Below are 22,333 nucleotides of genomic sequence, written 5' to 3' on the forward strand. Positions count from 1 at the left end.
AGTTTCACCATGTTAATTTACGCGAGCACAAAACCTGTTTCATAAATCAACAGCAGGTTACGTCAGCGATATAGACATATAGTCATGTTCATCTGTCTGGCAACCCTTTTGTTGTGTAAATATCACGTTAGTTATGTTAATGCGGGCTGGTGGTACAATTTTACATTACATTAAATTAATCGTATTCCATGGGTACTGCAAAAAAGTGTCTCTAGTATGTGGAGAGACTTTGATTATGTATATTTTATTTAAGTGTAACAAAGTGAATGACTGCCACTGTGAAATAATATTGCACAATGGCTCTTGTTAATTATAAAATGAACTAAAACATTAATTTTAAGGGCTTCTGTGAATTCAGTCTTCAATATAATAGAAGGAGTTGATCAACAGAACGTTTTCAGTCTGATATTCCTACCCATTACATACAATAGACTGAATATTCCCGGCAGGTTGTTGAATACATGGCTCTTACCCTTTCCTGAAGTGACGTTAAGCCCCTGAAAATGTTTAGACCTTAATTTTAATCCTAGAGTTATATTCATGTTTTTCCATTATTTTTTTTAGCAAAGAAAAGTATTGCCAATGAAAAATGATTCTAACCTATGAAGCATTTGTTAAAATACCAAGTATTTTGAAGAGGTCAAGAAGATACTATCACTGGAAGTTGAGTTTTCCAAAAAAGATTCCCTAGCTTATTATAGCACTGGTTTATGATGCTGATGTTTCTATTGGGATGTCAGAGTTTCACCAAAGCTAAGAAAATGTCCACGAGCATTTCAGACGTTCTCTGTCTCCCGAGTGGTTATTTCTGGTATACAGAGCATACCTGACCTACCCAGGGCCACTTAAGGAGTCCCATTTTTGAGTGTGCCTCGAGGAAGCCTTTGGGTTAGACTCTCCACTCGGCTCCTAGCCAGAGCTGCCGCGTGTGGGAATAATGCTTCAAATCGACAGCTGTGCAGAGGCTGTTAGGTATCTGTCTTCAGCACACCCACCAGTCTCCGGAAACCACTGACGATGCTCTCAGAACTCAGGCGACAGGTGTCAGTGGTGTCGCTGTGAGCGACGATGTGCAGCTGACTGCAGTCTGTGCTCTCAATTGCTCTCGGGATGCCTTCTCCACTTAGAGGACAATGCCGCCCGGGCTACACACAGAGTCCACATTTGGTTCATTTCTTCATTTTTAAACCACCTATGAGAGTTTTTATGCACATTCCAAACGTCGCTTAGCTAAGGCGTTTCTATCTTCGAATGTCTGCCAGTTCAGGTTTTCAGCATGCCAGTGAGGCTCTCCTGTGGGTCAAGCAAAAACCTATGACCGTTCGTGCTGTCCTTCGTTGTATACTTTCAATATCCCTTTTTAGCTGTAACTGATATGTGTTCCACACGCTATGATGGGTCGCAGGTGTGAGCCTCTAACAGTTTCCTTTGTAGACTCTTTGTATTTTCCCAATATTCTGTAAGGGGCGATCAAGATGCAGACTACTTGCAACGTAGCACGACTCTTATGCGGGTATGTAAGCACAGACATGCAGGCTCGGGATTAGTGACACACTCCTCTCTCTCTCTCGTGTGCGTGCGGTAAATGCGGAAACGTGATCTATGGCGACGTTTTTACCAAATGCACCCAAACAGGACCGACGAGCTGTTAGTATTTTCTTGGCTGTCAAAGGACAAACACCGGTAGACTTCCATCAGAGAATGAAAAATGCGTAAGGGGCAGCACGTCTGTCGAAAACCGTTTTGTAACGGTGCCCCAAAGAGTTCTGCTGCTTGATAATAACGCACGTCCCCATATCGCAAACGTCCCAACGCAGAAGTTACGCCAAGTCAAGTGGGAGATACTCGAGCCCAAGCCCTACAGTCCTGACCTCTCCCCATGCGATTATCACGCCTTCAGGCCCTTAAAAAAGGCCTTGAACGCTCGGTGACTTCAGTCGGACGAGGATGTGCAACAGGCAGTTACGAACTTCTTCACGTAGCAGGCCACAGTGTTTTACCAAACGGTTATCCTGAGCCTGGTGGGATGATTGCGTCAATGCTCAAGGCAATTTTGCCTGATTGGCAAACCGATTCTAGACTGTGCGGCCTTCGAACGGAAACTTCTTGATCGTCTCTTAGGCCAATGAACCGAGCTGCCTTCTCAGTACGAAGAATCGTACAACTTTTCATTCGAATACTTGTTTCTTCTGCAAAATGGACGAAATAAGGATCTTACGCCACAGCAAAGTGGAGGGTCATTTATATATTCTATACAGTATGAGTAATTATCGTCTTGTGAATGTTGCAGTTCTTCTTTCTGCGCTTGCTAAGAAAACTGGAGAGGAGTTCCGCCTTATGCAAGACACCTTTGTTGTTTCGGTTTCACCCAGACTTGTTTAGCATTTTTTGTGCTATCCTTAGTGGGTTTCTTTGTTTGTTTTCCTTCTTACATGAAGCTATTGGATATCTATACTAATAGCTTTAGGTCTACTACGTAATCTACAGCATGTCATAGTTTTTCGTGTTGTGGTATTTATACCTCGTTTGTGTTGAGGTAACATGCTTGTTTCTTGCAGTTTTTGTCGTCAGAGATTCATTTTTTACGATTTGTTCTCTGAGCTTGGCAGACAAATCGTTAAAAATGAATGTGTGACAACAAAAATAGAATAAGCTTGTTACCTCGACACGAACACCGCAAACATAAAAACTATGACATCCTGTATATTTTGTAGTAGACCCAAAGCTATTAGCATAAATATTCAATAGCTTCACAAGAGAAGGAAAATAAACAGATAAACCCACTGAAAACAGTACAAAAATGCTGGGTGAAAAGAAATAACAAAGGTGTCTTGCTTAACGCGGAATTCCTCTACAGTATGTATATGAGGGACAACGGAGGATTCAGAATGGAACTCTATGGTGCATCGTGTCTGATTGTCACAAACGTTAGCGTATTTTTCTGCATTAGCTCCCGCACTTAGCATGTCAACAAGCCATAGATGGAAACCAGCCCGGAAGGGAAAACATTCTTTGCCCCATAATTCTTCCAAGTATTTATGGAAAATTCAGGATGCAGAAAACGACCATAAAGGCTAACCACTGTATATCGGTCTGATTTCTACACGTTTCCACCGATTTCGTAACAAAAGAAGACAAAGTTGGTTAGTTGGTATCTGTGTCAGAGTCTGGCCAGCGGCGGTTTCTCGCTGCTGTGTCTCGCCGATTTTACCACCGTTACTCTGAGTCGTTAAAATAAATGGCCGGAGCTGCTAAATTTTTAGTGACGTTCGGTGGAAAATGAAAGGAAGAAACGAAAGAGAGGAAGAGTCCACAAAAATTAGGCGCGTCGTGACGTGCGCGCGGAGGAGCCCGGGGCGCGTCGTTACGGGAAGCGAGTCTGTCCATATTCACGGTTTTACGCGTCGGCCGCCAGTCCGCTGCGGTCTCATTGCGTTTATTTACTCGGTCCGCGCTGCGAATGCCGAGTGGAATTTCCTAACAACGAGCACGCTGCCAAATGACGACGGAGGCCAGCTTACATCGACACTCTGGTGCGCGCACAGCCCTCCTCCCTACCCTGAAGGCAGCGGCCGGCCGAGCTTAAAATGACCGGTTTAGCGCGACGCACAAATCTATGCAGTGGCGTAACGAACAACTGGACAGCTGCATAGCCCATTGTGCACACTTGACGACAGCCTCTCAGAAGCACATCGTTAGTGGAACGCCCTCAGTTATCGCCTCTACCATCCTCTCCTCCGTGTGCGAAATTATTGTGTTTGTACATGGTGTCCAAAACCTTTAGGATAAAAATTATACTTGCGGCAAAGGATCCTAACTCACTATTCTCATTGACACGAACAACTCAAATCTTATAGAAACTACGTAAGCTCGTAGTAACTCCAAAACGAATCTATCATTCTGCAGTGGAGTGTTTGCTGTTTGTAAGTTGCTGGCAGATGAAACTATGTGGCGGACTATAAACCTTGCTCCTACCGACTGTGCTATTTGGACAGGACTCATGACCCCCACTCCCAACTATACTTCTGCTGGTATATCTACCCTACTTTCCAAACTTCACAGAAGCTCTCCTGCATACCTTGCGGTACTGATGATTGTTATTGTTGTTAAAGAGACTAAATATTTATTGTTATCAGTCTCTTATTCACATCCCAGAAACAGTATTTGTGAGCCTCATCTACATCTACATACATACTCCGCAAGCCACCTCACGGTGCGAGGGAAAAGCGACTGTCTATATGCCTCCATATGAGCGCTAATTTCTCCTTTCTTATCTTCGTGGCCCTTACGCGAAATGTATGTTGGTGGCAGTAGGATCGTTCTGCAGTCAGCTTCAAATGCTTCTGCACTAAATTTTCTCAACAGTGTTCCTCGAAAACAACGTCGCCTCCCCTCCAGGGACTCCCATTTGAGTTCGCGAAGGATCTCCTTAACACTTTCGTGTTGTTCGAACCTTCCGGTAAGAAATCTAGCAGGCCGCCTCTGAACTGTTTCGATGTCTTCCTTTTACCCGAGCTGGTGCGGATCCCAAAAACTAAAGCAGTACTCAAGATTACTTCGGACTAGAGTCCTATATGCGGTCTCCTTTACAGATGAACCACACTTTCCTAAAGTTCACCCAATACGCCAAAGCCGGACATTCGCTTACCCTACCACAGTCCTCACATGCTCGTTCCATTTCACATCGCTTTGCAACGTCACCCCCAGATATTTGAACGATGTGACTGTGTGAATTAGGACACAACTAATGTTGTATCCGATCATTACTGATTTGTTTTGGCTACTCATCAGCATCAACTTAATTTTTCTACATTTAGAGCTAGTTTCCATTCATCACAGGAACAAGAAATTTTGTCTAAGTCATCTTGTAGCATCCTACAGTCACTCACCTGCCTGCGACTAGAGTAAATCTTATGTGCAATTTTAATAAAGTTTTCTAAATGTTTGCATAGCGTGCATCTGAAGCGGCAAGTGAGTACTAGCCCAGTATTCACTTAGTGGAATGTAGAAAACCGCCTAAAAATCACACACAGGTTGGCTGGCATAACAGCTCTTCGTAGCTAATTTGCGAGGCGGATTGAATCCGGGTCATACTCGCCTCCCAGTGTCCTGAAAGCAGCGCGTTCAACGCTCCCGGTTATCCCGGTGGGTCTCCTTGAGGTATTAGCACTCCTGAAAATGGAAGGATATAGCGGAGAAATAACTTAGCCATGGCCCAGGGCATTTTGCAAGCTTCTAAGGGCTCTTGTCCCGGAGAACTGTGAAGCTTGGAAAGAAGGAGAGTGGTATTGGGAGAAGTAAAGCTGTGAGGGTGGGTCGCGAGTCCTATATGGGTAGCTCAATCGGTAAGATAAATTTCTTCCAATTAGGATCACGCCTATTTTGGAACTTTATCATTGCACTTACTTTCGCCTTCCGTGGTAAACCATGCATTTAGTGCGTGACTGCCAATTCCTGTAACAAGTAAAGCTCCATCTTCGGCAACCAGTCATGACATGTAAACAAAACACCACAGTGGTCACTTCAGAAACGATTGTGTATTGTTTTTAAGGTAGCGCCAAGAACTAGCATTTCTGACCAAGCCAATATACTCGGTTTAGGAGCATGCATAGTCTGACCCTAAGGTTTGGAACAGCACATTTGTCTCTTTCGAAGCGTGTGTGGCTGCACATAAGGTACAGCTGAGAACTAGCAGAATGTTACAAGGGAGTGCACTGCTAAGACTTTCAGTACAACACAATATGCCCCATGAACTTAACTGTAAGAATGTGGCTGTAACTTACTGGGCCTATGAAACCACAGATTCTATATTCACAGATAGAAGCAACCTAGAAATACTTAAAATGAAAGATTGGCGATATAAACGGGAGGAAGTTAACAAAGTGAGAAAAGTATATGCTATATTTCCATATGAATCAGCAAACGACAACTGAATCATGTTAAACCAAATTAGGCCATCAACGGTCATACACACATTATTTGTTTAAACAATGCTCAGAAATATATGAGAATGGACAGGTCAGACTCCCAAACAGACAATATTAGTTTGTCCATTGATGGTAGACATTAGGTAGCCATTTACTTTCAAGATATGAGCGTGATGTACTAAGGGTCTCTAAACAGTGGTACCTAGTGGACACAACTGCACGTAGAGCAGCTAAATTAGCGCTCCATAACTTATGGTACTAGAATGATTTGTTGCCAATAAGACAACACTTACTACTGGCTACAGAAGTGTCTTTCACAGTGCTCCAGACGCAAGTGATGGTGAAATGAATGTGAATACTGCAAGTGAAGAGTGGAGAACGACGGCAACTCGTAGTCAAATATCCCACGCACAAAAATGTCAATCTGGGTATTTTCGTGCATTTGGAGGAAATATCGCATATCTGAAATGAACTGAATTACAGGTAGGAAGTAATTTACAACTAAGTGGCATTTCATCGACGTAATTGGGAATCATATGAACGATATGTTCATGTGTATTTAAATGTTCCGAATATATATCTGTTTGTCAGCATATTGTTAGCATAAGTAGTACGTCGAATTCAGTATTAGAGTTTGAGTAGATTTTCGAATACTCGAGTAGTGCCAAGATACAGAGCAGCCGGGTGCTGCCGAGTATATTAGATACAGTAACTTCAGTTAACATGCGCAACAAGTGAATGACAAGACTCGCGGTTCTTTCGTGGTAGCCACGAAACAGTGAACACCTCTAGAAAACAAATAAATCTGTAGTACATAGGTGGTGTTTAGCTTTCTTTTTTCGTTAATTTTGGGTTCATACCAGTTTCATTTCATCGCTCTATTGTCTTATTATGAACATTTTCTTTTGTTGAAAACAGCTTTATGACAGAAGAAATTCTGATTTTTATCACTTAGTGCATTAAACGACCTGCAATAGAGACGCAAGAGAGAATATCTTGATGAAAAAATTATTAATAAGTAAATAATTTGCCTAGAAACCATCTATAACGTCTCACCTTAATATTCGACCAAGACTATGACGCAGATGCTTGCATATAAATAAATAAAAACTGGTTGATTTTTGTTACTTTCTTAATACTTCTATGTGATGCGTCAAAACTGATAGCGAAAATTGACAAAAGTGAAAGTATACGATACCAGAAGTAAAAGCATTCCAATAAGCATCCGTCCGTAAATTAGCCGTTTTCGACTTTTTTCAATCTAGAACTTTCTAAGTAACGTAAATGTCCCTTCTTCTTCTCATAAAGGAAGTCTATCTGAAGCACAGTAAGCACAGTAACTGCAACTTATCTTATTTGCCTGAGAAATTCCGATACCTTTCAAATTGCATGCATAGTAATGCAGTGTATTTTTCATATCTGGAAGCACGAGAGACGTCTTTTATTAAAGATGCCACCGCTCGCTGTGCTACACGTGTCCGTGAGGTATAATACGGCGAGGAGTCGCTGCTTGGCCGTGGGAGAGCCGGAAGTGAATTGATTTCGCCGATGTTTTGGCTGATATTCCAGCAAGGATGTCTTTCTTATTCGGTTTCACTTATGATTTATGTGGAAGATTGGTAGGTTCCTGTTTTCCGCTATCGATATTTAATGGCGAAAATACAAAACTGTCTGAATGGGCTCTGCATAGACGATACTTTTGAGATGGTCCCATAACCAGGAATCGCACAGGTTGAGATCTGGTGAATGAGCAGGCCACGCAACTGGACCTCTTCGTCCGGTCCATCTAACAGAGAAGACACAATTGAGATACGTTCGGACGTCAACGACGAAGTGGGCTGGAGCTCCATCATGTAGCAGCCACATAACCCTTCGAATCATCAATGACACTTCTTCCAGCAGCGGAGTCAAAGTGACCCGTGACCCGCAAGGATCGCCAATATTTCCGGCCTGTTACGTGACGTGGAAGGAAGAGTGGTCCCAAAATACGGTCGCCAATTATCCCGGCTCACACATTCCGGCTTCACCAATGATTCACTGTCACCATACCGTGGGATTCTGCATACTATCCCACAGATGACTGTTATTAAGTCCGCCCCCGATAGCTGAGTGGTCAGCGCGACAGAATGTCAATCCTCAGGGCCCGGTTCGATTCCCATCGTATGGCTGGGTCGGAGATTTTCTCCGCTCATGGACTGGGTGCTGTGTTGTCTTAATCATTATCATGTCATTCCCATCGACGCGCAAGTCGCCAAAGTGGCGTCAAATCGAAATACTTGCACCCGGCGCACAGTCTACCCGACGGGAGGCCCTAGTCACACGACATTTATTTATTTATTTTAGTGTTATGAAATTTGAAGATACCACACTGTGTAAAGGTTACCTCATCTGTCAATAGGATGGGTGACACAAATCCTGTAGTCATGGTTGTCTGGTGAAGACCAGTGACAAAACTATTCCTGATTTGGAAAGTCTGTCACTATTAAACCCTGCACATTCTATAAGTGGTAAGGGTAGTAGTAATTGTCATGGAGAATATTTCATACGATCGTCTGGCTTACCATGTACTGGAGGGCCAACTGCCTGGTACTGACACAGCGGTCGCCTTCCACAGTGTTAGTCACATTTTCCTCCAAGTCTAGTGTCCGAACATTTCTGATACGTCCTTCGTGATTTTCTTCTTCCTAAAACGATCCTGTCTCAGACAAACGGCGAAACACTGTTGCAAACATTGAATGCTGTGGTTGTTGTCGGCGGGGATAGCTCTCCTGATGCAATCTTTCTGTCCGCCGCCCATTGTCATTTGCCTTTACAGGACATATGATCCTCAAACCATGCAGTAGAGTGACATGTGTGCTACGTCACAGGGGGCGATGGTATTCTTAATAAATTACCAGTTGAATTTTATTTCTCTGGATACAACTACTGCGGGATAAATCTGAAAAAGCGTCTAGCCCATGGTGATGAAGGAATTAATGTAATGAAAGACACTCGCAAGTAGCACGATATTATTTATGCGACAAATAAAGATGGTCGTGCTGTAGTTCCAATTTTAGCTGATGAAGCCAGGAAAATACATGGACGAAAGGACATAGGCATAGCACAATTTATTGCACCATTCCTAGTTGATAGAGAAATGTGTGCAACGCTTAACTTGGGAGCCAAAATAAATTTCAAACAAATTATAATTCCACGTCGCATAAATGCAAATCGTGCGCTAAATAAAAAAGCCCTTGAAATTGTTTTAAAAACAATTGCATCCAAGCGGCGCTGGCGGCAGTTAAAAGTGCTGTGAAGCAGAAAGGAGGAAGAAAAAGAAGTCAAGATAAAATGCCAAGGATTCTATCAATATCGAAGACTTCTGGTGGAATCTGTCCATTTCTAATTCCAATGCTATCAGCAGGCAGTTCTTCGGTTGTAGAGCTTCCGTCATAGCTCGAACAGTGAAGAATGCTCGAAATGCAAGGAAGCAACTACAGGAAGTAAAAAGTCATAATAAGGATAGAAGGCAGCAGCTATCTATAAATGGCTGTATTTTGACCAGTACAAGAAAGGACTTGGACTGTTCATAAAAAAAGCTCTCAAACCATGCTACTGGACAGATTGTTTATCGGTACAGATCTGCTTAAATTCGTCAAGAAACTCAAAATCTCAAGGTTTTGTGGAGTTTTTATGCTGGATACATTGTCAAAGACAATGTGGAAATACAAGGAATACAGGATTGTCAGTTTAGGTGTATCGGAAGGACTTGGCATTGACTGGAAATACCATCTACTACTTTGACCTATATGGTGATTTAAGACAACTTGAAGAATTGCGCCAATACTTTACTGACAGCAACTAGGTGTTCTACAGTTTTTAACACTAACAAGATTAACAATTCATATCCCTGCTGCCATATATGTCTCATTTTTCTCCTGACGAACGCAACAGTACTTCGATTGAGGTTTAGACGTGATGTCATACTCTCTTACTTTAAAGGAGCACTCCTCGATATAGAGAGTGAACTTCATTCCCCCAATAAACTGAAGTGAGGGGGAGTGGCTTATTGCATGGATCGGTCGAGAAACATATAACGGCATACCTAACATCATCGAGGCTAACAATAAAATGCATTTAGGAAGTGCTGAAGTTGTGGGGAAACCTGATGACTCATATCATATTAATTATTTGGAAGCTTATATAAATCAGTTTGTACAAGACTTTTAGTTATGTGCAAACATTAATATGCTTAAAACAGAGATTCGCGCTAGGACAACAAACGCTTCATGTGTGCAGATTGGCTACGGGGGAAGGACGGAGGATAATGCCATTGCATAAGTGCTGGATGCCGGTGTCATCAACTCCTGGAGTGCTGTTGTTGATGTCAGCGATTTGAGCCAGAAACTGCAATGACCATCCACTCATTGTTACAGAGAAAAAACTTGCACTTTGCATAAGTCCAGAGTTCAAAGGTAACATTCTGGTTTGCAGACGTAAAAGTTAAACAATCCGCAAAGAAAATGATGGTGACACCGATCGCGGATTGTCAAGGCCACATAATGTGTTACATTAAAAAATTTGCTAATCGCAAAAGAGTGATGTAGGATTATAGCAATATAAGTCGACTTGTCGAAATTTTGTCAGACTAGTTTCTGACCTCTTTATTTTAGTAACGGACGTCTTATGAAGAAGCAATACCGAAGAAAAAAATGCCTTGTGAATCGTTCAGGTGCAGTGTTTCCATATTTGTTCATACACGAAGTCTTAGGATAAGTAACCGGCGACTGTTTGAATTGAGAAGTGTGACTAGAGCCTCCCGTCGGGTAGATTGATGGCCGGGTGCAAGTCTTTCGATCTGACGCCGCTTCGGCGACTTGCGTGTCGATGGGAATGAAATGATGATTAGGACAACACAACACCCAATCCTTGAGCGGAGAAAATCTCCGACTCAGCCGGGAATCGAACCCTGGCCCTTAGGATTGACATTCTGTCGCGCTGACCACTCAGCTACCAGAGGCGCTCAATTGATAAGTAATAGGGTCGTTTTCGGCTGTTCGTCGTTTATACGTCGGACCTTGAAAAAATATTCAGGCAACGGCTTTTCCGCAGTGGATACGCCGGTTCCCATCAGATCACCGAAGTTAAGCGCTGTCGGACGTGGCTGGCACGTGGATGGGTGACACCCTGGGCCGCCATGTGCTGTTGCCATTTTTCGGGGTGCATTCAGCCTCGTGACGCCAACTGAGGAGCTACTCGACCGAATCGTAGCGGTTCCGGTCAAAGAAAACCATCATAACGACCGGAAGAGCGGTGTGCTGACCACACGCCCCTCCTATCCGCATCCTCAGCCGAGGATGACACGGCGGTCGGATGGTCCGATGGGCCACTTGTGGTGAGAGGTAACACATGAAGATGCAGGATACGCATGACGTGCCGGCAGGTGTGGCCGTGCGTTTCTAGGCGCTTCAGTCTGGAACCGCGTGACCGCTAGGTCGCAGGTTCCAATCCTGCCTCGGGCATGGATGTGTGGTAGTTCTACGTTCTAGGAGACTGATGACCACAGATGTTACGTCCCATAGTGCTCAGAGGCATTTGAACGGAAAGTCACTTACGATATCAAACTGCTGTCAAACAAAGTCACAATAATGATACATACCTATCCCCCGTTTGGCTCCATTCCATGTAGAATTGTGTGAAATTTGAGCTCAGTAGGATAGGGCAAAGTGGTACCACTGGTCCTTCAAAATCGCAGAACCCAGAAAAATTAAAACCAACTTCGCAAAATATTACTTATGCAAGTCAGAATCATTCACTATCTAGCCCTAATGCGTTTTCACTTCATAGGTCACTCTGCTAAGATGACATGTGGGGTCAGACAGCCAAAGACAGATAGAGAGAGGGCAGGGCGAGCTGAGCCATTTCCTTTTACGACCCAAATGCTAATAGTACTGGTGGCAGATGCTCAAAAAGGAGGGGGAGGGATACCTTACAAAAGGGCAGGTTTTTCTGAAATTTAATTATGTACACTCCTGGAAATTGAAATAAGAACACCGTGAATTCATTGTCCCAGGAAGGGGAAACTTTATTGACACATTCCTGGGGTCAGATACATCACATGATCACACTGACAGAACCACAGGCACATAGACACAGGCAACAGAGCATGCACAATGTCGGCACTAGTACAGTGTATATCCACCTTTCGCAGCAATGCAGGCTGCTATTCTCCCATGGAGACGATCGTAGAGATGCTGGATGTAGTCCTGTGGAACGGCTTGCCATGCCATTTCCACCTGGCGCCTCAGTTGGACCAGCGTTCGTGCTGGACGTGCAGACCGCGTGAGACGACGCTTCATCCAGTACCAAACATGCTCAATGGGGGACAGATCCGGAGATCTTGCTGGCCAGGGTAGTTGACTTACACCTTCTAGAGAACGTTGGGTGGCACGGGATACATGCGCAAGTGCATTGTCCTGTTGGAACAGCAAGTTCCCTTGCCGGTCTAGGAATGGTAGAACGATGGGTTCGATGACGGTTTGGATGTACCGTGCACTATTCAGTGTCCCCTCAACGATCACCAGAGGTGTACGGCCAGTGTAGGAGATCGCTCCCCACACCATGATGCCGGGTGTTGGCCCTGTGTGCCTCGGTCGTATGCAGTCCTGATTGTGGCGCTCACCTGCACGGCGCCAAACACGCATACGACCATCATTGGCACCAAGGCAGAAGCACAAATGCTGCGCAGCTAACGCCATTCGACAGCCAACACCGCGGTTCCTGGTGTGTCCGCTGTGCCGTGCGTGTGATCATTGCTTGTACAGCCCTCTCGCAGTGTCCGGAGCAAGTATGGTGGGTCTGACACACCGGTGTCAATGTGTTCTTTTTTCCATTTCCAGGAGTGTAGTACGTAGGTGGTTTGCTGTGTAGAATCCAACTTTTAATCCCGGGAAACTTGCACTAACCTGATGGAAAACGAAAAACCGTGATATTTTGGTATTAAATGTTGTTTATATGTTTTTTCCTAGCGTTTTACGAAAAAAGAACTCAGACCTTTATTGTAGAGCGTTATTTTTCCTACAATTTATATCGATCAAACAACTTTTTGTGCCAGATACTTAACAAGATACGGAGCTTCGAAGGAACGCCAAATTTCTTAAATCACCTAAAAATTCAAAGAAGCGCGCCTTTTGCACTATAACTTTAATTTACAACAATATCTAAAAGAGTAATGGTACCTGTCTCGAACGGTCAACGTTTTTCAGCCCAAAGAAGCCCCATTCCCTCCTATCGCTATTCAATGGTGCTTGCGTTGGAGGGTTGGGTGGCCATTTGGGTTGATGTCCTTGGGAGATCTGAAGCGGTCGGTACCCTCTCTGCCTTGGCTTCTGTTGGAAGTGGGATTTCTTTACATGATACTGTGGCCCTAATCCTGCTCTAGGGATTCAGCATTTTCGCATGTGTGCCCTAATGGTTAACTTTATTACAGCTGAATATATGTGGAATTGGAACCTGCACATCTAGTGTCTAAAAGAAATGACTCCATACTGCACTGACAAAAAAAATCGCAACTCCAAAAAATAATTAATGTAGAATAAAGAAATTTCTGGAAGAAATCTGTCTAGGTAGCATTTTTAAGTGAATAACACTGCAAGATCACAGATTAATGGAAGCGCGAGATAAACCATTGCAAATGTGAAATGGCGCTACATTAATAACTGGTGTAGCCGCCAGAATGTTGAATGCAAGCATGCCAAACGTGGACGCATTGTGTTGTACAGGTACCGGATGTCAGTTTGTGGGATGGAGTTCCATGCCTGTTGCATTGTTTTCAGTAGTAAAAACACGCCTACTAACTTTTGTTTATGTCGCAAACTCCTTCTTGATGCTGCGAAACTTTTCCTTCAGTATTATGGAGCACATCATGTCGACTATGTAACATGGCATATCTGTACTGTCAGGTCATTATGAGCCAAAAAGACATAACCGACCCTCCAGAATTTCGAAAGCTCACTGCTGTAGACTGCTTTTGCATTAATGTACTGAAAAATTTTGATCATCATCTGACCAGACATCAGGTCTTCACTGAGGTACGTTCAGGAACATTTAAATAACACTTAGGTATAGGACCTTCCGGTGTAACAAGAATTCTGTGCACATCCACCATTCCTTGACACTAAGAAGATAGTGCCACTTAGCACAGGAGGAATTGGTCACCAAGAGGTGAACTATTATTTAGCAGAGGAACTGGATTCAGATTGCATGAAAAATATGGCGCGAGAAAATTTTAAAGATGTGAAGTTCAAAAACTAAGGAATAAAGTTGTTAGTCCAGCCTCAGTTGTGAGTACCCTGAAAATTGCAGACAGAGAAAGTGCAGTTAATCCTCTTACTCTCTTCCAACAAGTTTTCATTAAGAAGCACTCTGAAAATAGCCTTAGTGAACTGTTCAAATCTGAGCTGCACTTCTTTCGATGCGTCTCTTCGCTGAGGTCGGTGTCCGGTAGAGTGAAAAGCCAGTGTTGCATGCAGCGTTCACTCCGCTACACCAAGAAGTGGACCTTGGGATACACAAACGTGCAATAATTGACGCTGGATCCTTTTTACATAATGTTTTATGGGGTATGACAAAAACAGCCACGTTCGAGTCAGTAAACAACATTTACGTAGACTATGTGCAAAAACACTTACGATGTGATGCTATAGCATTTTTTGAATGGCATAGTAGTGTATCCATTACCAAAGCAATAAAGCAACGCGGACTTTAGTGCACTCACTCACAAACTTGGTCTTCTCCACAACAACAGCCATTAGAAGGATTTTCTTTATCGAATGACACCAACAAAGGTAACATCATTTCGCCGGCCGGAGTTGCCGAGCCGTTCTAGGCGCTACAGTCGCAGGTTCGAATCCTGCCTCGGGCATGGATGTGTGTGATGTCCTTAGTTCTAGGGGACTGATGGTATCAGAAGTTAATTCCCATAGTGCTCAGAGCCATTTTTGTCACATCATTTCAATGCTGTTGACTGAAATGACAGCAAAGGATATTGTGGTCAACCAAGCAATAGAAGATTTCCATGTGATAAAGATGAACGCCACTATATGTAAGACAGCTGACTTCGAAAGTGTTACCACCATAGGCGAAGACGAAGATATCGTGGTTTTGCTGACAGCATTGATCTCTTCTCATAATACACCTATTTCCAGAAGAGTGAGAGGGGTAATACTCCCAGCATTCCATACTGGTCATCATCCTGCAAATTTAATCCACAGGTTATTCTTCCCATCATGCAGCAAGCAGGAGTGACACTGTTTGAATCCTACTTGACAACGGAATAAGAAATTTGTGGAAAAGACCTCTTCCCTGTCTGTACTGGTATTTTCAAACAGCGAGAAAATTTATGAACCATGGTTAAGGTTTCTTGTGTTATCGTGCAACAGAGACATAAACAGATATATACTAAACGACACTTGCTACTAAAAATTCTATATATCTGCGGCTAAACCCAAAACTGGCAAGACTGCCACCTATTCCCAAAAATGTCCATTGCCATTCTTTTCGTACCTACCTTCAAGTACAAACTCGGCTGGGTAATGAAAAGATACCTTCAGTTTTGGGCTGCATGCTAGCAAGAGGAAAAATGATTCACGTAACAACAACGAAATATGCAGCTGCAGGCTCCTTACAGAAAATCATTTTGTTGCAAATGTAAGAAAGAGTGTATCGTGGGACCCTGCAGCTTCAAAACAGAAGGACTGCGATACTCTGCCATTGGCAAACATTGTTGAGGCCATGCATGAGTGAATTCAAACTTCACAAAAGTTCTCCTGTGAAACTTGAAAGACTAGCAATGGTACAGCAATGAATATTGCTTAGGTAGCTCATTCGGTAGAGCATTTGTCCCCGAAGGGTGGCACTCTCTCACCTATTACAAAACGTGCTTCCCTTCTTTGAACTTTTTCCATGTCCTCCGTCAATCCTATCTGATGCGGATCCTATACCCCGCAGCAATACTGAAGAAGAGGACGGACAAGCATAGTATAGGGAGTCTCTTTTGTAGATCTGTTGCATTTTCTACGCGTTCTGCCAATAAATATCAATCTCATGTTCGCTTTCCCTACAACATTATCCATGTGATCGTTCCAACTTAAGTTATTCGTAATTACAGCCCCTAAATATTTAGTTGAATCTACAGCCTTTAGATTTGTAATTTATCGTGTAAACGGAATTTAGCGAATTCCCTTTAGTACTCATGTGGATGACTTGACGCTTTTTATTATTTAGAGGCAATTGCCTCTTTTCCCAAAATATAGATCTCTCGTATAAATCATTTTGTGATTGGTTTTGATCATGTGATGACTTTACAAGATCGTAGCTGACAGCATGATCCGAAAAAATCTAAGAGGGCTGTTCAGATTGTCTACTATTTTACTCGATAACTTTCCGTCAGTTACTACTAAATGTGACCTTTCTGGCAGGAAAACAAGGCTCCAGTCGCACAACTGAGACGATACCTGGGTGTTGTTTTCCCTACTTTGTGACTTCAGTAAGTGCATTTGAACATTCTTGACGAATGCTGCCGTTCACTTAAACAAATTATTGATACAATGTTCACAGGTGGTGTCTCCGTTTTGACAATGGTAGTTACTCATGTAATCAGTTAGACGTTGTGGCTTGTATTTATGAACGTCTTGTTACCGCGTGTAGTTGGCGATACTGTACTAGTTGTCAAGTCTAATAAATCATGAATCTACATAAGTTTAACTTTGATGTATAGTTCATTCACTAAGGATTGCATTTTAAAAGCAGTTTTGTAATTGTACAGTTTGAGTACTGTGGTTTCCTATTTTCGGGTGCCGAGATCAGTTAGAAAAAGTAATTGTGATCGGCGGTAACATCATGGGATTCAATTTTAAACTGTTTTGTTCTCCTGCTGAGCAAAAATTTAATCTGCCTAGACCGGCCGTGGTGGCCGAGAAGTTCTAGGCGCTTCAGTCCGGAACCGCGTGACTGCTACGGTCGTAGGTTCGAATCCTGCCTCGGGCATGGATGTGTGTGATGTCCTTAGGTTAGATTTAAGTAGTTCTAAGTTCTAGGGAACTGATGACCTTAGATGTTAGGTCCCATAGTGGTCAGAGCCATTTGAACCATAACCTGCCCAGTGTGAGTTGGCATACACGTTATTGTATATAATAATAACACTGAAGAATTCGTTGAAAATTTCCTGCTGTAATTTGGAGAGTAATTTATATTGCGATTCGTTTATTATACGAGGGGCGTTCAATAAGTAATGCAACACATTTTTTTCGTCCAATTTCCTTTAAAAAACTCGGCATTTGTTGGGGTACATCGTGGAATATTCGTACTTCAGCCCCTATAGTTTCATGTATTTCCGATAGGTGGCAGCGCTTACGTAGCCTTCAAAATGACGTCTGCAACGAAGGTGCGTTCCAAGCAGACAGCTGTCATTGAATTTCTTTTGGAGGAAATCCGGAGCATAGCAGATATTCACAGGCGCTTGCAGAATGTCTGCGGAAACTGGCAGTGAATAAAAGCACGGTAAATAGTTGGTCGAGGCGTCTGTTGTAACAAGATCGCGCAAACCTGCCCGATCCCGCGCTTGCTGACAGGCCGCACGGAGCTGTGACGGCTGCAGTGTTGAGCCGTCGGACATTTTCATTCGAGGTGGTCAACGGATCATAATCAGACAGCCGGTAACGTCATGGAGACGGTCTTTTGGGACTCTGAATGGGTTACTCTGTTTGACGTCCTCCGTAATGGCGCAACGATCAACTCTGAAGAGTATTGTGCTACCCTCAGGAAACTGAAGAGAAGACTTTGTCGTGTTCGACGTCACAAAAATGCAAACTAACTTCTCCTTCTGCATGACATCGCAAGGCCTCACACAAGTCTGTACATCTGAGAGGAGCTCACAAAACTCCATTGGACTCTTCTTCCTCATCCATCCTACAGTCCGTATCTCGTACCTTCCGACTTCCATCTGTTTGGCCCAATGAAGGATACACTCCTCGGAAAGCAGTACGTGGACGATGGGAGGTTATTGATGCAGCAGAAAGTTGGTTACGCCGTCGACCAGTAAAGTGTTCCATGCGGGCACACAGGCCTTCCCAGTGAGGTGGCGTAAGACCGTCACATTGAACAGAGATTATGTTGAAAAACAGCCACAAGAGTGGAAAATAGTACAATATATTGGAATCCTGAACAAAAGCAACCTGCTTTCAGAATAACAAGTGTTGCATTACTTATTGCACGCGCCTCGTACCTATGTCGTGGCGCAATGTGAAGAAATAATAGGTACAGGTCTATACTAGTACGATACTGAATGTAATATTTCCTTAATGATTGCTAATATTTGTTATTTTTCAGATGACTGAAGTTATTGTCTTATGTAGTCTGTTATGATGGCCATGTGGAAATTAGGCATTGAATCTGGTGCCCTGTGGACGCACTTCGTCTAAGTACTTCCCAGCGTCATTTTTGTAATATGATATTGTACAACTTCCAACACAGCTTTCACTAGTCCGCTGAACTTGGTTGCTAAGATCATTTTATTAACTAATTTTTTTCTTAAACTGTCAACATGTGGCTGATTCTAAAAATCATTTTATACTTTTAAAATCAGTTTATCATTTCATTCTTAAAATCATTATTAACTAGTTGTTTTGTTTTTTTTTATAATTGTAAAATATGAAATTCACTTCAAGAAATTATTTCATAAAATCAGATGTACGTTTTTAATTAATAAACGTTTGAAATTTTCATTCTGCACATTACTCACGCAGACCTCGATCCACGTACCCCAGTGGTACAAAAGAATAAGTTATATTTGTTATTGTTGATGGTGAACTGCCAATCCCTGCACCAAAAGTCGACGTCAGGGCACCTATCAAACGGAGTAGTGTTGCCGCGTAGTCCCACATCCACAATCGCTGTGTACACAGTCACTGAGGGTGGAGTACGACACAGAGAAGACGTCTACCAGGCTTTGTGCGGTGGAGAGCCATAGGAAGAATGTGAGGACAGTCGCAGGCTCATGTGGTTTGATGGCTGAAGGTGAATCGTTCTGTTGTTTCTCGGACGTGGCAACAGTTTATAGACCGAAACTGTGTGCCGAAGACGAGGGCAGGGCTGACCATTAGTGACTTCAGAAAGAGAGGACTGTTATTTGGCTGTAAAGGCACGACGGTACCGCCTTAGTATTGCGCAGCAACTGGCATCTGACCTCGCAGCATCCACTGGACGTGTCGTATCGAGGCAAACGGTGTAGAGAAAGCTCCGACAGAGTGGCCTTTATTGTCGGAGAACTGCTGTACGTGTGCCTCTGACGCGTCTTCACAGAAGTGAACGTCTAGAGGTGAGTCGCCAACATGCAACCTGGGCAGTATAACAGTGGTCCAATGTTCTTTTCTCAGATGAGTCTCGACTTCGTCTGGAGAGTGAGTCTCGACGGATTCGGATCTGAAGGGAATGTGAAACACGATTTCGAGACCCGAACATTGTGGAAAGAGACCGGAATCGAGGAGGGTCGGTAATAGTGTGGACAGGGATTATGTTGACCACTCGAACAGCTTTTCATGAAATTGTACAGGTGAATCGGAAAGGTTTAACTGCTGTCACGTATCGTGACGAGGTCTTGGGACATCATGTACGGTTGTTGCGACATGCTGTGCTCCCAGTCTTCGTATTGATGAACGATAATGCTCGACCTCATAGAGCACGAATGGTTAATGTTTTCTTGGAAACGGAAGATACTGCACGCATGGCGTTGCCTGCTCGCTCTCCTGATTTGAATTTCTTAGAGCATGTCTGGGATGCACTAGGCAGACGGGTTGCATCGCGTCAGCATCCACCAACCACTCTCCAAGACTTGCGAGCAGCACCGCAGGAAGGATGGTCGTTATTGTCTCAACATGACATTCATGAAGTTACGTAACCATCGTTGTCAGGCCTGTATTGCTGCCAGAGGTTGTCGCACCCCATTTTGAGCACATTAACCATTGTTGGAATTTGTGTGCAACTCTGTTAAGTTGGAAAACCGAAGAACATTTTCGTCTAATGCTATGTACGTTGCTGTTGTTTACATTTTGCATTCTTTACATTGTTTCTACTTTGCTATCACCTGTTTATACTGTTTTGTCGCAAAATAAAAGCAAAGTTGCAATCTTTCCGTTTCTTGCTTTAATTTTGGACACCAACGTACTTAAAAAATGAAGATTTCGCCTTTCAGCTTCCAACTGTTATTATGCTTCACAAATTCTTATTTGTGTGGTTCGCAATGATTACGCTGTGCTACGTAACTGATTATCGATTTTCTAGAGAAAAATTCTGGTACTGTCCTGAAGAATTTTTGAGAACGTCGTATTAAGGCTACTCTGAGCAATCTTAACGGGTTAGGCCATGATAATCTATGGGAGAGATATGGCACTGGAATAATTCCACTCTCTTGTAGGACGTGATTCAGGTCTCTGCCCATTTAATTTTCTCATCAGCACCCCAAGCCAATCTTGAAAGACTTCTTAACGCAAGCCCACAAATGTTTCCTTGCCGACGTTCTTGCTGCTCCGCACGGCTCGCCTCACTGCCGTTAATAAGTCATAAAGAGCAAACGCTGCGGCTGTTTCCAGAACCGTACAACTGCGCTGCTTATTTCTATATAAACAGGAATGAACATATAATTAACGACCTCTTCTTCGTTTCAGTGCACCCTAAATAGCGTTCTAAATCTAGAAAATATCAGAAGCACGCGAGACTCTATGCCTGGGCAGCAGCCCGTGACGTCGGAGATCAGCAATAAAATATTGATGCTTTCAGCTGTGTATCGAATTCTCATAGACACGCAAGATAACTGCAAAATACCCAAATAGGATGATGCTTCCCCAAAAATCAAATGATAGGCTGGAAACTCTCCAGCATATTACTTACGTTACGAAATCAGCGAACAAAGTGTTTTGAAAACACCAGGTGGTTAAAATTAAAGTGCAGCTATTCACGCAGGTCCAGTGCAGGCTGCAATTATCGTAGGGCAGCAAAACTTGGTACATATGCCAATGCGTCAACGAGGATCCGATTTACGCGTGGAAAAAGTAGTCCCAATTTTGGCGTCTGCGGCGTTCATATTGAAAAGTTATGTAATTGGTGGTTAATAATAAAATCAACGGTACGTCTCTCTCACTTGTGTCATCTCTTCTGCCCACGTCTCATTCCTGATCCAATACATAAGGAAACATTCTGCCACACGATAATTACACCCCACACTGGACCTCTGCACGTCGCTGCATTTTCATTATAACCTCTCGCTGTTAGAAGTTAAGTTTAGTAACTGCAACGAACGGAGTCTGTAACATGATCTACTGTTTAGTTTGATTTACTTTCAGCACTTTCCATCTTTATGCGCAGGCAGTACATTAATTTTGAAGTGTAGATGTTGAAATATTTGTTATTTTGACCTTACCTGAAAATATTCAAATTTAATGTTTCTGGTCTCATGCCGTCTGTCACTTGGTGTCGCACTACTGTTAATAAATCACTAACAACTGCCTTCACTAGAGTTTGTGCATTTCTGAAGACCTTTGGCGTAATGTTCACAGCTTCGCGTGCCTTGCCAATATTGTATCAATACAAAAGAGAATTTTTCTCTCCAGACTCAAAATGAGTGCAAGTACAACGGCCCTTAGTCTTTGATCCTTGCATTAAGTGGAAAGTAAATGGAATCATAATTATCTTTATCAGCTTATAAAATATACAACTTCTTCCTGTATCTAGTCCTCTCTCCTTTGTGCAGTCCTCTTCATTACTTGATAATTTTCTTCATTATTTGATAATTTTTACTTACACTAAATATTCTACTGTTTTCTTTCTTGGCCATTCCTTATTTCTCAGTATATTTGTTAAAAACTTATTATATCCAAATAAATAACTAAAAGTTTTTGTTTTCCGTTTTTAAAAAGATGGTAAGAGATTTCTTCGCTGCTTAATTTGTTGCAAAACAGTTTCATTGGATTTCCTTTCTGTTCAGTTGTCGCTCGTCAGCGTTTTCCAAAGCCATATTTCCGTTGCCTCTAAAGTCTAAGCGCTTTCTGTCTGTCATCAGCAGCGTCCAGTCTTCACAGCCATAGTGCATCATACTTCAGGTGAAGCTCATACCAAATTGTTTCTTTTTTTCTTCTTACAGTAAGCGAGTTGCACGCAGATAGTCTTCTTTCATCAAACGATCATTTTGCTGTAACAATTACTTTCCTGAATTCCACGAAGCATCTGATAATTAAGGTGCGTAGACACTATAATTTATCAAATTACTCCATTTTATTTCTCTCAATTTCAGTCTGAGATGCTCTTCTCATCTTCGACTTACATACTAGTATAATTTTATTTTTTGCTCCTTCTTTTGAGTTCGATCATTTTCATTA

General features: G+C 42.8%; 1 protein-coding gene and 1 pseudogene across 1 annotated transcript in view; one reads left to right on the plus strand and one right to left on the minus strand.

Annotated features, from left to right (window-relative positions):
• Positions 1-22,333, minus strand: part of LOC126298065 (toll-like receptor 6) — a 204,511-nt gene that overhangs the window by 140,830 nt on the left and 41,348 nt on the right. The window lies entirely within an intron of this gene.
• On the plus strand, positions 11,000-11,117 carry LOC126299808 (5S ribosomal RNA; annotated as a pseudogene).

This window comes from Schistocerca gregaria, chromosome X (genome assembly GCF_023897955.1).
Source record: "Schistocerca gregaria isolate iqSchGreg1 chromosome X, iqSchGreg1.2, whole genome shotgun sequence".
NCBI lineage: Eukaryota > Metazoa > Arthropoda > Insecta > Orthoptera > Acrididae > Schistocerca > Schistocerca gregaria.